Raw genomic sequence first — 17,566 nt, 5'->3', positions numbered from 1 at the left:
ATCCCATGACCTGGCTTCACCAGGTCTGACCATCTGCATTAAGGATGTATCTCTCCCCAAACTTCATGGCCTGTAGAGATGAGAGATGGTTATCTAGAGGCCTGGTTCCAGGAAGACAAATCTCCTCCAAGCTTTGTATTCCTACAGGTTAAATACAGGGCACTGCCTAGAATCCATGTTGATACACACATGTTATGTAAATATATATATTTACATAACATCATTCCTGGCGATTATTCTTCAGATAAACGCCACACCATGCAAACATTACTGATGTTCCTGTGTCACACAAGTACTATTGTTTTAAAATAGAATTTCAAGTTATGGTGAAATTATCCTGGGGGGTGAGTTACGTCGATCTGGTAAAATTAAAATACTTCAGTGTATTGGTAAACATTAAAAGAATGTCCATTCAACTTTGAATATATTTAACGACCCATGGGGTTGCCTGGTAAATTTATGCACCAAAGATGTACTTGGAATAAAGTTACGTAAAAGCAGGTTTAGTAAAGAATAACAGTACCTAAAGTATACATGTACTAAAAGGTGTAGATGCATTCTTCAAATGCTGCATGCATTCAAACTTATGGTATGGAGCTTGCACATTGAGTTATGCTGTAACAGTATAAATTATTTGAAAAGATCACTCCCTAATCCCTTCAAGTACCAATGTCTACTTCTAATAAATACCAGGTTTACAAAGGATCAGTCGTCAAGTAATCTTCTAATCCCTATAAAACCGATAATTAAAAATGTGCAAACGTGCTTTGGTTGAGTGAATAAGATGCTAAATGCAGTAAAACAAGTTGTTTCCTTTTAATATAATCCAGTGACGGCCAGAATGCTTTCTTGTAACATGCTGGTTGTGCTGCAAGGTTCATAAAATAAAGTTACAAATGCACCATTTCCCCAAGTGTTTCATGTATACTTGATAGGATGACAAATGAAAGACTGTATCATTAAGCACTATTACAGTACCTATGTTGCTGTCAATATTCACATGTATTAATTGTGGCTATATGCAGCTCTTTTGCCTCTGTGGAATATTTTAGGTACAGTCACCTTTATTCTCTTGTGTTTACAGATACATGAAAAGGGGCAGGCTAGATGGGCCAAGTGGTTCTTATATGTCATCAAATTCTATGTTTCCTTTTGAAACGGTTCTAGCAATAAAACCACTGTATTATGTCTGCTAAAGGGGATACATTCAGTATCCCAGCACAGGGGATGCCAGCGCCGACATCCTGCAGGTAAGTAGCAGGTTTGGGGGCAGGGTTATGTTTGGGAGCATTATAGGGTTAGACACTAGGGGGGAGGGTTAGATTTAGAGTGTGGGGACGGGGAGGTTAGGATCAGGTATCAGGGATGGAGGGTTAGGGTAGGGAGAGTGGGAGGGTTAGGAAACCTACTAACAGGTGTCTGTATCCTAACCCTGTTGGGATGCTGGCGTCAGGATTTTGACCGCCGGGATCCCGAGCACCGGCATTTCCTACCCATCCCTGCTAATGATTCTTCTTAAAGCAGTGGTTCACAGACTCTGTCCTCAAAGCAACCTAACAGTCCAGATTCTAAGTTATCTCCTGCTTAAGCACAGGTGACGTAATTAGTACAATACCTCAGTCAATTTCATTATAACATCTGTGCACAAGTATGGATATCCTTAATCTGGCCTGTTAGGGTGCCTTGAGGACAGAGGCCATGATTCAGAGCCGGACGCTCTGAATCAGGGCCATCCCTGCTCCTTTTTGGAGCGGCCTCCTGGCCGCTCGCATAGCTGTGGGTGACCACCCACAGCTATAGCGAGCTGCCAAAATGATGGTCGCGATGGTCAAGACCATCGGGCTTGCGATGAGACCCTGCGGTAGGGTCTCGCTGCCGCAAGCCCTGGAGTGCATCACTAGTGATGTCAGTGGGGCCGGCCCCAGACGGTAGGCGTTCCCATGGGAACACCTCCGTCTGGGCAGCCACGCCCCCGGCACCCACCAAAGGGGGCATGCTGTCAATCACCATCGACAGCATGCCCCCTTTGGTGCGAGACCCATAATGACGGCTTGGCGTAGTTATTCGGGTCTCGCGCATGCGGGTCTGAATCAGGCCCAGAGTTTGGGAAACACTGCCTTAAAGGCATATGAGTATAAAGATATTCTGTATCAAATGCTCATGTATAGAATACAGTACATTGATTTATATTCCAACAATCTTGTATACTATTAAACCAACTGTGGAGAGATGATCGGTCTAATTCATACATGTGATCAGAAAGCTGTGGTCAGAAAGCTGAGATCCTGGGCATTAAGACATATATTTATTATTGCTCTACCTCTAGCACATGACACCAATGGCCTACTAGATCATGTCATCGGGAACTCCAGATAATAGAAAGAGCTTTTAAAACTAGAGACCAAAATTATCTTTTTTGATGGACAGCAGTATGTATCCAAAAGGTCTCAATGAGAACAATAGTTACTTACCTTTTTTGTGAAGATTACTTATCTAGGAAATAGTACTTTAAATGTATGATAACCAACATCATATTCTCTTTAAGACATTGCTTTCTATACATATCCCATCATGCGATTGGGAGGGCCTCAATAATCTAAATAATTTACCAGTTTTGTGGTCTTGATCTAGTTTTTTGCGTTGGAATTATAATAGAGGATTGGAAATTTATGCCTGTACAACTTGAGACTCCGCATTTGGTGTATGATAACAGTATATTCAGGAATATTAATGGGATGTAAATATGTCAATTAAAAAAAGTATTCTGTTTTTTCTTTTTAATCAATTTTTTGTATTTTGCATTGTAATTATAATCCATGGATTGGAAATCTATACCTATACAATTTGAGGCTCAGCATTTGGTGTATGATAACAGTATATTCAGGACTGTTAATAGGATGTAAATATAAAGTCAATGAAAAAAAAAAGTATACTTTTAGTAATTTTTTTTTCAATAATCCCATATATAAAAAGTTATAACCTGAGAATTTAAGAAATAGAAATCCCTATCACTAATAGTTATGTACATTATTAATAACAAACTCCTATTTTCCATTATTTATTAATATTATAAATCACTATATTTGTTTTTATTATAAATCTTCACACATTTGTTCACTTATTTGTCATTTCACTTATTGTTACAATCTTATAAACAAGAATATTTTTTGTATGAGTTACTCTAATTTATTAAATGCATATTTGTATTCATTATGATTATTTGTGTCTTCATAAAACATATATTTCACTTGAATTTCACACAGTCAGGTCCATAAATATTGGGACATTGACAGAATTTTCATATTTTGTCCTCTATTCACCACCACAATGGCTTTGAAATGAAACAAACAAGATGCGCTTTAACTGCAGACTTTCAGATTTAATTTGAGGGTAATTACATCCAAATCAGGTGAACGGTGTGGGAATTACAACGGTTTCTATATGTGCCTCCCACTTTTTAAGGGGCCAAAAGTAATGGGACAAACTAAACAATCCTAAATCTAACTTTCACTTTTTAATACTTTGTTGCAAATCCTTTGCAGGCAAATACAGCCTGAAGTCTGGAATGCATAGACACCACCAGACGCTGGGTTTCATCCCTGGTGATGCTCTGCCAGGCCTCTACTGCAAATGTCTTCAGTTCCTGCTTGTTCTTGGGGCATTTTCCCTTCAGTTTTGTCTTCATCAAGTGAAATGCATGCTCAATCGGATTCAGGTCAGGGGATTGACTTGGCCATTGCATAATATTCCACTTTTTAGCCTTAAAAAACTCTTTGGTTGCTTTTGCAGTATGCTTCGGGTCATTGTCCATCTGCACTGTGAAGCGCTGTCCAATGAGTTCTGAAGCATTTGACTGAATATGAGCATATAATATTGCCCGAAACACTTCAGAATTCATTCTGCTGCTTTTGTCAGCAGTCACATCATCAATAAATACAAGGGAACCAGTTCCATTGGCAGCCATACATGCCCACGCCATGACACTACCACATGCTTCACTGATGAGGTGGTATGTTTTGGATCATGAGCAGTTCCTTTCCTTCTCTTCTCTTCCCATCACTCTGGTACAAGTTGATCTTTGTCTCATCTGTCAATAAGATGTTGTTCCAGAACTGTAATGGCTTTTTTAGATGTTTTTTGGCAAACTCTAATCTGGTCTTCCTGTTTTTGTGGCTCACCAATGGTTTGCATCTTGTGGTGAAACCTCTATATTCACTCTTGTGAAGTCTTCTCTTGATTGTTGACTTTGACACATATACATCTACCTCCTGGAGAGTGTTCTAGATTTGGCCAACTGTTGTGAAGGGGTTTTTCTTCACCAGGGAAATAATTATTTTGTCATCCACCACAGTTGTTTTCCGTGGTCTTCCGAGTCTTTTGGTGTTGCTGAGCTCTCCGGTGCATTCTTTCTTTTTAAGAATGTTCCAAACAGTTGATTTGGCCAAGCCTAATGTTTTTGCTATCTCTCTGATGGGTTTGTTTTGATTTTTCAGCCTAATGATGGCTTGCTTCACTGATAGTGACAGCTCTTTGGATCTAATATTGAGAGTCGACAGCAACTGATTCCAAATGCAAATGTCACACCTAGAATCAACTCCAGACCTTTTACCTGCTTAATTGATAATGAAATAATGAGGGAATAGCACACACCTGTCCATGAAATAGCTTTTGAGTTGATAGTCCCATTACTTTTGGCCCCTTAAAAAGTGGGAGGCACATATTGAAACTGTTGTAATTCCTACACCGTTCACCTGATTTGGATGTAATTACCCTCAAATTAAATCTGAAAGTCTGCAGTTAAAGCACATCTTGTTTGTTTCATTTCAAAACCATTGTGGTGGTGAATAGAGGCCAAAATCTGAAAATTCTGTCAATGTCCCAATATTTATGGACCTGACTGTACTTGATCACATCTTTATCACCTTGTTAGCACTAGAGTTGGCTTTCATATTTATTATTTTTTTTTTTTACTTTTTCACTTACGCATATTTTATCATAATATATATGATTTTATGAAATTATGATTTTATTTATCTGAGGTATATGAGTATAAAGATATTCTGTATCAAATCACAATTGCTCATGTATAGAATACATTTATTTATATTCCAACAATCTTGTATACTATTAAACCAACTGGTCCAATTCATACATGTGATCAGGAAGCTGTGATTCTGGGCATTTGGACATATTATGGCTCTACCTCTAGCACATAATACCAATTAAATACCATTGGCCTACTAGGATCATGTGATCGGGAACTCCAGACAATAGATCCCCATTTACACACTGACTGCATTCCGATTGGATGATGACATCACGTGACCAGCAAAATATCCCGTGATTGGTCTGGGATTATCCTTAATTTCTTTTCAGTGGATACAATCTGTTTAACCTTGAAAAAACTTATCTGTGAAACGTGCGTCGGCTGTTCACACTGTACATGTGTGTTTGAATGAAAAAAGCAATGTGTGTGTGTTTAAAAGAGTTTTACATGTGGAAAAAGAAAGAGACCTGAACTCCAAATAATGTTAGATGTCGCATATGTGGATCAGCATGCTCAATCATTGTAGCTAACTGATAGATGTGTGTTGTTCTACATCTTAGTGAAATTTTCACTTATGCTGCATACAATTTAACCAACTATTAAATACAAGTGTATCTCTCAATAGGAGAAATTCTGTGAGTGTGCATCTCCAAGCGCCACTGAAGTCAGCCAATCTAACAACAACTCTAACCAATGTGAGTTGGGGTGAGCCCACTATTCTTATCCATTAAGAAATTTACAGATATGCTTATATAAAAGAAACTACAAATGTATTATTATTTTATATGCATGTGACGACGAATCATTTTCGTCCGAGGAACAAAATGAGGGAGACTACAGGTGCAGATAAGTATCCATAATATTTCTCCTCGTATCACCTTCTTTGTGGAACCAAGAACAGCGCTAATACCCCTCACTTATCTATTTTTAATTTGAGTTAACCAGCTGTGCTCAACCATGGATATCTCTAAAATCTGAACTGTTGGGGAGCCTTGAAGACCGCGTTTGGGAACCTCTGGGCTATGTGTAAAAGGGGTATATCAGTGCATGGTTTCCATTTTTCCTAGTTGGTGCACAGGTGTATTCATGACTGGCTGACACATTTTAAAAGATCCACAGGTGGAGCTAATACTCACTTTTCACTTGTGATTCTGTGATGAGACCTGGAAAACATGCACTGTTGCTCCCTGAGGAATGAGTTTGGAAAACACTGTCTTACACCACTTTCAGGCAGAAAATGGCAAAAAAAAAAGCTTTTACCCTCCATTTTGCATGCCAGATTTTTTGCCATTTTCTGTTTGATACCCCTTTCACACAGGAAAATGAAAATTCTGGGTAATTTGCTAAACAACCCAGGATTTTTCCCTGTGTGAAAGGGTCATCCTGGGTCTATGACCCTGCAAAAAACCGGGGTTGGAGACCCAGGAATTTAGTCCCGGGATGACCTTTTCACACAGGGAAAAATCCCAGGTTGTTTAGCAAATTACTGGGTAAAATTGAATTACTCGGGATTTTCATTTTCAGTGTGAAAGGGGTATAAGAGCATGTTAGTGCTGCCATTGGATGCATTTTTGCAATGCATTTTGGGAGATGTATTGAATGTCACATTCTTTGCACATTTGTACAGTGTAAAATAGACCATTTTCTACTCTCACTGCTCTGCTCACAAAAAATCCCTACATCTGTATGCAGATCTGACACTTGCACCTCTAATGCTTGGAATGTTGGAGGGAGAGGGCAGTCAGTACAGTAAGGGAATGTCCGAGTCATAGATGCAGAAATGATAGTGCTGATGGCGATTTGACTGCTGAAGCTGATAGTGATTTATATATTGATCATGCCTACAGTACAGTGCAGTGGTTCCAAACCTATTTGAGTAATGGCGCCCTATCGTATCAGCATTGTTTTCATGGCACCCCTAAGCCAAAAGTTTGTTGTTGAGAAATTCGGAAAAATGTAGTAGACTACTAAAGTGAAGTAAATTGTGCTGACCTGTCATCCTTAGGGTCAGTTATGTGGTGGTGGACAGGTTTGTGCTTCTGTTTGTCCACATATTTACATTACATTGACCATAAATAATTTGATTTGGTGCTGGACCACCAACCTGAGGCACCCCTGCAATTGTCCCAAGGCACCCCAGGGTGCAACGGCGCACAGTTTGGGAACCACTGCTCTAGTGTATGATTTTGTGGGTGTATCTAGAATTCATTATTTTTGGTATTTCATTTATACATGCTCTTTTATATATGTACATCTGGCAAACCTGACCCATATGTTACTGGTTCAGAGCTGAAAGCATTTTGAGGCTTGGCATATGCATGTATATATGCTACTGTATTTTTACATGCAGCTTTTTAGAGCTGCTTGTTGGACACACAGAAGTCTAACCCTGCCTGTGCCCCTCATGTTTTGATAAACCTAAACACTACCCGTTCTCTCTTAAAAATGTATTTTGAAAATATAAGGTTGGGAATCACAGGTACTTCTACATTAAGTTATTACTGGGGTCACAATATTAGATTTTTTCCCAATATTTATTATTACAATTGCTTAGTGCAAATACTGAGTTTATAAATAAATGAATTAAAAATATATTAGGCAGACATATTATGCAGCGCTGTGAATTCAGGGGATCATAATACAAACAAATTTTACATTAATATGAAGCAACCTAAAGATGGTGTAAGTCAGCCTGTGGCTCTCCAGATGTTGTTATATTGACCTATTTGCTCAATTGCAACTGTAAATGGTGTAGCAATCCGCTTGATATGATACGGGTGGCTGCACATTTGTGCTAGTGTCACGTTTTTTTATTGTGTATAATTTAGTCTGCATGTTTATAGTTGTTTGAAATTACTATATGTTTGTACACGTTTCTTTCCCACTAGAGGGAGCAAGAGCCCTGACAGTGTAACTGTGATCATTGAAGAACGCTAGTAGAGCCAAAGTATAGGTTCAAATCTGCTTATGCTTCATACTATTTGTTAGTAATACGTAAAGTTAGCCCTGGCTTACTTTAGCAATATTATTACCTTGTCCATACCAAAAGCCCTTAACCACTTAATTGGCTAATATGATTAAAAAATATATTTTGGGGAAATTTTTGAAAAAATAAGATTATGTAAATAATTGCTAATTAAATCCGATTGAGTATAATTTTATTAACAAATATGCAAATTTGTTAATACAATTATACAGAATATGGGTTAAATAACTATTTACATAATCTGATCATTAAAAGAAAAATCAACAGTTTTAGGGACATTTTTGGGAAAGTTTTATACAGATAAAGAAAAAAAAACATTTTATTGTGTGTATGAGTGTAAGTATATACTTTGTGTATGTACTGTACTGTGCAAAAGTTTTAGGCAAGTGTGAAAGGTAACCGAAGGTGGTGAAATCTGCAAAGGATAAAGAACAGGTATATTATTATCACTAATCCATCATTTTTGAAGTTATCAAGCCGTACACGGCATTCCTATAAGCAACACTACATTTATTGTAAAGTTTAGGAGGCTTACCTAAGCAAGCCTCTAGGGAACATAGGTTCCTAGAGGCCCCTCACTGTATAAAAAGGGAGTTAAATCTACTTGTGAGTAATAAAATACCTTTTGGCCTTTGGATGATATTGGCAAGCGCCCATTCCTTTTTGATAATATATATATATATATATATATATATATATATATATATATATATATATACAGCAGGTAAAATAAGTATTGAACACAGTAAATATATTTGTAATGGGGCTATTGTAATGACACTTTCAACAAATGTCAGCAACAACACATACAAATCCACACATGCAAAGAAATCAAACCATAGATGTCCATAAATTAAGTTATGTGAAATGACACAGGGAAAAAGTATTGAACACACGTACTGAAATTTGTTTAATACTTCGTACAAAAGCTTGGTAATGACAGCTTCCTGTATGGAGAAACTAGTCGCAAGCATTGCTCAGGTGTGATTTTGGCTCATTCTTCCACACAAACAGTCTTCAAATCTTGAAGGTTCCGTGGGCCTCTTGTATGAACTCTGATCTTTAGTTCTTTCCATAGATTTTCAATTGGATTCAAGTCGGGTGATTGGCTGGGCCATTCTAGCAGCTTTATTTTCTTTCTCTGAAACCAATTGAGAATGTCCTTTGCTGTGTGTTTGGCATCAATGTCTTGCTGAAATTTCGACCCTCTTTTCATCTTCAGCATCCTGGTAGATGACAGCAGACTTTTATCAAGAATGTCTTGGTACATTTTTCCATTCATCCTTCCTTTAATGAAATGAAGTATGCCAGTACCGTATGCTGAAAAACAGCCCCACACCATGATGTTCCCACCTCCAAACTTCACTGTTGGTATGGTGTTTTTGGGGTGATGTGCAGTGCCATTTCTCCTCCAAACATGGTGTGTATTATATTATGGCATCCAAACAGTTCAATTTTGGTCTCATCTGACCAGACTATAGTCTCCCAGTATTTCACAGGCTTGTCCAAATGTTGTGCAGCAAACTTTAACGAGCTTCAACATGCTTTTCCTTCAGCAATGGAGTCTTGCTTGGTGAGCGTGCATAAAGGCCATGGCGGTTGAGTGCATTACTTATTGGTTTCTTCGAAACAATTGTACCTGCTAATTCCAGGTCTTTCTGAAGCTCTCCATGAGTGGTCTTTGGCTCTTTGACAACTCTTCTGATAATTCTTTTCACTCCTCTGTCAGAAATCTTGCAAGGAGCACCTAGTCGTTGCCGGTTTATGGTGAAATTATGTTCTTCCACTTCCGGATTATGGCCCCAACAGTGCTCACTGGAACATGCAGAAGTTTTAGAAATCCTTCTGTAACCAATGCCATCAGTATGTTTTGCAATAATAAGGTTTGCGAAGGTCTTGAGAGAGCTCTTTGCTTTTACCCATCATGAGATGTTTCTTGTGTGACACCTTGGTAATGAGACACCTTTTTATAGGCCATCAGTTGGGAATGAACCAGCTTATATTAATTTTGACTGACAAGGGGCAGGATTGCTTTCTAATTACTGATAGATTTCAGCTGGTGTCTTGGCTTTCCATGCCTTTTTGCACCTCTTTCTTCATGTGTTCAATACTTTTTCTCTGTGTCATTTCACATTATTACACATAACCTAATTTATGGACATCTATGGTTTGATTCCTTTGCATGTGTGGATTGCATGGGTTGTTGCTGACATTTGTTGAAAATTTCATTACAAATATATATACTGAGAAAAATGTTGATGTGTTAAATACTTATCTTACCTACTGTGTGTATACGTATGTATGTGTGTGTGTGTGTGTGTGTGTATGTGTATATGTGTATATATATATATAAATAATACCCATACATATACACACACAGTCAGGTGCATGAATATTGGGACATTGACCACCACAATGGCTTTGAAATGAAACAAACAAGATGTGCTTTAACTGCAGACTTTCAGATTTAATTTGAGGGTAATTACATCCAAATCAGGTGAACGGTGTAGGATTTACAACGCTTTCTATATGTACCTCCCACTTTTTAAGGGGCCAAAAGTAATGGGACAAACTAAACAATCCTAAATCTAACTTTCACTTTGCAGGCAATTACAGCCTGAAGTCTGGAACGCATAGAGCATCACCAGGAATGAAACCCAGCGTCTGGTGATGTCTGCCAGGCCTCTACTGCAAATGTCTTCAGTTCCTGCTTGTTCTTGGGGCATTTTCCCATCAGTTTTGTGTTCATCAAGTGAAATGCATGCTCAATCAGATTCAAGTCAGGGGATTGACTTGGCCATTGCATAACATTCCACTTTTTAGCCTTAAAAAACTTTTTGGTTGCTTTTGCAGTATGCTTCGGGTCATTGTCCATCTGCACTGTGAAGCACCATCCAATGAGTTCTGAAGCATTTGACTGAATATGAGCATATAATATTGCCCAAAACACTTCAGAATTCATTCTGCTGCTTTTGTCAGCAGTCACATCATCAATAAATACAAGGGAACCGGTTCCATTATGTATGACAGTGTAGGACCTGCAGAGAAGTGGGGTCCCGTGATGTGGGCTGCAGGCTTAAATGCATTGATCAATCCATGAACCAAAATCCCATTATTTATTTATATATTATTGTGAGTGATTTAACAATGGTGAGTGCTGAGTTTTCTGTTTTTGATTTGAGCATTGTGGCCACAAGCCACTTGCACCCTGTGCGTGGGAATGGCGAGTGCAGGTCTGCACCCTAAATCTGGGAGTGGCGAGTGCAGTGGATTTCTGACTTTGTGTGTGTATGTATGTATGTGTATGTATGTTATATATATATATATATATATATATATATATATATATATATAATGTGTGTATATATATATATATATATATTATACACCATGTGATTATATATGTATATACACACACACACACACGTGGGTCAATAAGTAAGGTAACAAGACCAACGTGTAATGTTCTCTATTTCATTGTAATTTCCCATCTGGCCACATCAGTTGCAAGACGGCGGAACTGGCAGAAAATGGTCAAACATTGAGGTGCGTAGTGTGATTAGATTTCTAAAGTGCACATCATCACCTGAAAATCATCACCATCTTGTCAAGTTGTACAGTGATAACGTCATGTCACTGAAACAGGTTTGGTGCATTGCCTTTGATAACGGCAAGACCGATGTTCAATATGAGTGGCAATCCGGCTGGCCAAGCATGTCCTCCACAGATGACAACTTGTGCCGCTTCGAAGGTCTGAGTTGCTGACAAACTGAACATCTCATGGGTACTGTGCACAGCATCGTTCATGAGCAACAGGGAAAAGTGTTTACGCTGGTTACCGAAGCAACTCACAGAAGTTCACAAAATCAATAGGATGGGATTGTCTCTCATGCACTTGATGTGGTACCATAAGGAAGGGAGTGCAGTTCCTGCTCCGTATTGTTACCGGCAATGAAACGTGTCCATGACATGAAACTCGCATCATCCCCACCTTAAAAGAAATTCAAAACAAATCCGTCAGCAAAAAAGGTAATGGTGAAGGTGTTCAGTTTCCTCACCAAGTAGGATACTGTGAATTCTGCCTAATATTGTGACACATTGAGATGGTTGCGGAGAGCATTCATCGAAAACTACCCGGGTTGCTGCAAGCAGACGTCTTATTGCAGCATGATAATGCCAGGCTACACTCAACCGCATGTGTGAGTTGTTATGGCGCTACATTTGCGAGGTACTAGACCAGTCTCCCTACAGCCCTGACCTGGTGCTGAGTGATTTCCATCTTTTTGGACCTTTGAAGAATCACCCTGGATGGAACGTGATTTGCAACCGATGGTGAAGTTCAGCAAGCCAGCATGTCCTGGCTCCAGGAGCTTGACACTGCTTTCTTCTATGCAGGGATAGATACCTTGGTGTACTGTTGAAACACATGACAAGTATGGGGCCTTTGTGGAAAAGTAATCTGAATCAAGGTCATACTATTCCGTATATGTATGAGTTGAATATATTTATGAAATGAGAGGTCTTGTTACCTTATTTAGTGAACCACCCGTGTGTGTGTGTGTGTGTGTGTGTGTCATTCATTTGTATGTATGTTCGTGATAAACTCAAGAACTACTGAACCAATTTTGATGGGGTTTTCACTGAAATGTTCCTGGAGATCCTCAGAGTAACATAGGCTATACCAATATACAAATCCTTTCTCCTCATCAGGAAGTCATTACAGAGATAATTTACTGAACTTTTTTTTATACACACACACACATACATACATAAATACATCAAACTTTTTTTTTTTTAACCATATAAAACATAATTATACTATAGAGATAGGATGAAAGTTTTTCTACTTATGAGTTAGTATTATTATTTATATGTGGCAGCAATGGCTAAGCAATGTTTAGCATTTTACGTAATCCATATTTGTCTGACACAGTCTTGCTGATGGGTGATGCAGTGGTCATGCGTTTAGTGTTTAGAGAAGTGAAAATCAACTTTCTTAACGTAAATGATTTCTGTGAAAGGTTGTTTGCATATCCTAGACAGGGAAGGTCTCTGGGAAGGTCTCTATTGTTACAGTAAATCAGTAGGTAACAATATTAGAATATTAAAGATATAGATATCACACAGGACATCAAATGTTCTATTTTGTCCTGTTTTAGTGGCAGAACTTCTTGCACTTTGGTTATGTGATCTTTGTTGACCTTTCTTAGTACAATGGTTGGAGGAGAAGGTGCTGGTGATGAGTCATAATGGCTGGTTCAGAGTTGCATGCGGATATTGCCATTTTTCGCACTGTGCATACGTCCAAGCTGAACAAAAGCTACCTTGAGCAACTTTGTACACATCTCAGCTGCATCTCCTCTTGCTGCTGATTCAGTATAACAGTGTGTGGGCGGTATTGTAATCTATTCAGAGTTGGAGGTCTGTCTGATTTCAGGTGTATCTCTGCACCAAAAATAGGGCTGGTGCAAATGTGCGCTGATAGTGATGACTGAATGCCATCAGTGGCTTAACTATCGATGGTACCCTTGATGGTTAACTTCAGCAGTACAGACAGTGTAATGGTTAGCATTACTACCTCACAGCACTGAGGTCATGGGTTCAATTCCCACTATGGCCCTAACTGTGCTTGCGTGGGTTTCCTCCCACACTCAAAATATACTGGTAGGTTAATTGGCCCCCAACAAAATATTAACCCTAGTGTGTATGTGTGTGCTTGTACATGTGGTAGGGAACATAGATTGTAAGCTCCACCGAGGCAGGGACTGATGTGAATGGACAAATATTCTCTTTAAAGCACTGCAGAATATGTGTGCACTATATAAATAACTGATAATAATAATAGTATGAAACCATCGATGGGGGAACCATTCATTATTTCCGATGGTCATCCTTGTTCTATTACTCACGTGGCAGCAGGCCAACCCACCACGGCTTCCAGCTTCTTCGCCTGGTGGGCGGCCAAACCCACCAGGGCTTTTGGCATCTTCACCTGGGGGGTGGCAGCCTGTAAGCTCTTTTTCATGGATGCCACCCTCCCCAGCGCTTCACTAGTGGGCGGCAGCCTTTAAGGTCTGTTGCATGGTCAACACCCACTAGGACTTCGGCCATCTTCTTTCAGGTGCTGTTCACTGCTCCTTCCCCACTGGCAGACTGCTAGCCGCTGCCTCACGTTGGCTTCTATAAGCCAGCCCTGGGGGGCGGGTGATGACGCGGCAAGCCGTGATTGGCTTGTGGCGGTTATCTTGGTTATTAAAAAGGGCTCTGTGGTGCCATTTTTGAAATGGGTCATGCTGCCAAATTATGCTCTAATGGCTAACACGGACTGGATTCTCCAGGATCAAGGCCTGCAGCTACAATCTCCGCAGAATCTCACCGCCGACACTGCCAATGTCTGCTACCGCCATTGCCAGTGCCAACTACTGCCACCGCTGCCTCCACCAGTGGTGCCTGCTACCGCCGCTGTCTGCTACCATCACTGCCACCACCACTAACTAAATCCTATGCCGCCCATGCCTGCAACCTTGTGTGCCTGCTCATATAGTAGTCTGTTCATCACAAGTTTGAAAGACTTGTGATGAGCAGGCTACTATATTGTGAAAGTGTATAAAGTAAGTCATTATTAATGTATCAGTGTGTGGAGTGGAATTGGGGAGGGAGTAGGTCATTATGATTTTATACTATTTTGTTGTCCAGGCTTACAGGCAGTAAGCTGCACATAAAAGAGAGCTAATAGAGGCATGCCTCTGAGTATGGGGGCTTGCCTTGAGCACTGATGGACACCTTGGATGTATCATGTGACCAGGAAGTTCACTGCAGTGTTTAGAGATTGGAACTCAGCAGCAGCAAGAGAAGACACAGTGATGCAGATAGGAGAATCAATGGACACTGAAGCTTAGTATAATGAGGGGAGAGTTATAGAGAGTAGGTGGTGAGACAGGCTCCCAGCACTCACACCCATCTTCATGTGTGCCTCCCCAGCCATTGACCTCACCACACTTCACTGTTTAGCACACCCCACAGTTCTGGAGCAGTGACATGTTGTAAGTAATCCCCCCTGACATGGAACCTCTTGGGATAAAGGAGATGTTAGCCCAGGAAAATAAACCTTCTGCAGGGTATTTATTTGTCTTAAAATCATGTGTTATCAGCTGTGTAGTATATAACATATGAGTGATAAAGAATAATTTGTTCTGTGTCTTCCATCTAGAAAGTTGTTTAAATAGGACTTATTTTCTAACATTCCTTTTAACTAATGATAGATAAATAGCTTCAAGCAGACCACATAGGCTTGTGGTGTGGGTGCAATGACGTGAGGAATATGTAGAAATAGGTATTAACACGCTTGGCTACACTGTTGTGCTCTATGTGTTTCACAGAGACATTAAAAATAAAATGTGCGTACTTTCCATGACCTGTGGATATAGTGATATTACACCATACAGGCAAGGAATCAGCCTGGCACAGTGTCACACATCAGGGGGTGTCTCCCCTCTGGCTCCTGGCTAGGGGTGGATGGGAAGGTGTATCCCCTCAACTCCCAGCTGGGGGTGGGAAAGTGCTCTCCTCCACACGTGCCAATGACTCTATACTCTGCTCATTAAGAAATTAGCTGTCAGACTGGATGTACTCTGCCCTTAGCTCACATTGACAGCAATAGTCAGACCAGAGACTGTCCTCCCAGCTGATAGAAACATGCTAGCACAGTAAGTTATATCATTCAGATCCCTTTATTCAGCATTAGCGCTTCATACTGTACCATATGTTGACAGTTACGAGGGAGTTTAGTGATGGATTATGATTTGCTGAAAATATCCTATTGTTACAGTGTTTTAGTTGGAAGCTGCAGCTGTTTGAATTGCAGCTTTTCTTGTTCTTCTCTACATCTGTATTAGTTTTATTGTGCTAATAATGTTTTTCTTCTTGTATGTATTCCCATTTAAAATAAGTGTATGTCATTGTTTGACTTTTGGTGACAGATCTTTTGAATTATTTTTTTCCCATAACAAAACTACAAATTGATTTAATATATACTTTAGCTTATACTTTCTACTGTATATTGGATCTACACCCTTCATCTTCATATAGAACTGCCTACAGGCTTATGTACAGTATATATCTAGATAGGGTTTAATAATTTTTTTAATCTGTATAATTTCTGTATATTTTTAGGAAACACTTTATATATTCTCTGTAAAGCGCTGCGGAATATGTGTGCGCTATATAAATAACTGGTAATAAATAAATATATTGCCATTTTTTATGCCTCTTGAGTCTTGTTATGTTTGCTGTGTTTTATAACATTTTCTTAGCAGTGTATGGATTTCTAGAAATATCCATAATTTTCCTGAAAAATATCAAGTCTAAAGTGAGCAAAACTGATGGTTCCAGTAGTAGTCTTTAAAATGCATTATAATTAAATAACATTTTTAGTATTCATCCGCCTCTCACTGTATTGTATTGTCTAGGTTAGGGATTTTTAACTCCAATTCTTTAGTACTGGTCATGTTTTCAGAATATCTGTCTGTGGGATAATTACTGACCCAGCAAAATAGATGAACTCATCTGTGTATGATTAAAGAAATCCACAAAACATGACCTGTTTGGGGGTACTTAAATATTGGAGCTGAACACCTTATGTCCAGGAGGACAACTGTTCTCATCATATTTGCTAACATTGGTTATAAATGTTTCGTTGTACATTATATAATAAATAGTACTTTATACTGCCTAGAAATTTTAAGAATAAATAGTGGCATATTTATCATAAAATGCAGAAAAAGAAGTTTCTGCATAATGTTGTGTTCCTATTTAGTAATAGCCTGATGCAGGAGATTTCACAGACATCTCCTGCAAAAGGCTCATTAGTTCTGCAGATCGTAGTCCCCATTATTACTGGTGGCGTAAACTGCTTTATGCCTATGGATGTAACTCGCAGGGGCAGCGGTTATCCTTACCACTGTCACTGCGAGTTATAGTTCGTATGTAGCTGCAGAGCTGCCACAAGAAATTGTGGGACCCGGGACTGACAAAATAGCTGGGCCCCCCTCCCCATGTTCCTGCAACTCCAGCCCTGCAGTGTCTCTCCAACCCCCTTCTGTCTTTCCAGCCAGCACCCCTTCTGTCTCCCCAGCCAGCCAATCTTCTCTTTCTCATATATTTTATGATTTTGTTTTCCAAGCCTACCCCATCACATATATTTATTGCACGTGTGCCTTCCCCACACACTCCTTAAAATATATATGTAATATATTTATTTAGATTTTTTCCCCCCAAGACCAACTCCACCCTTTCCCTTATACAGTATGTGTGACTCCATCGCGGCACGCCGGCACCTCACCTTGTCTCCTAGCGCAGCAGTGGCCAAGCAGCCAGGGAGTGGAGTCGGCCAGGGGCCCTTCCAGTAACAAAATTGTACCGGCATGGGAGGCACTGCATTGCCGCAATTATTAATACACAGACCCCATAGTAACAATTGCATTTTATAAACTGAACTAGGAAACTTTTAAGTTACTGTACAGATGTTTTTTTGT

The 17,566-nt window shown here is 39.5% G+C and overlaps 1 protein-coding gene across 3 annotated transcripts in view; it reads left to right on the top strand.

Annotated features, from left to right (window-relative positions):
* The window catches only part of SLA2 (Src like adaptor 2), a 66,362-nt gene that overhangs the window by 18,108 nt on the left and 30,688 nt on the right, over window positions 1-17,566 (top strand). Inside the window, exon 1 of one of the 3 annotated variants that reach the window (XM_088480822.1) lies at window positions 5,705-5,742. The exons of 1 other annotated variant lie outside the window; for it this stretch is intronic. The gene's annotated coding sequence lies outside the window, so the exon portion shown is untranslated. Of the gene's footprint in view, window positions 1-5,704; window positions 5,743-15,656; window positions 15,740-17,566 lie in introns of those variants that run through there. One more of the 3 variants, XM_088480821.1, reaches the window with a different exon arrangement.

This window comes from Taudactylus pleione, unplaced genomic scaffold (genome assembly GCF_031769625.1).
Source record: "Taudactylus pleione unplaced genomic scaffold, aTauple2 ptg000256l, whole genome shotgun sequence".
Lineage (NCBI taxonomy): Eukaryota > Metazoa > Chordata > Amphibia > Anura > Myobatrachidae > Taudactylus > Taudactylus pleione.
Note: the sequence above shows the minus strand (reverse complement) of the source record. Positions and strands in the feature narration are given on the sequence as shown.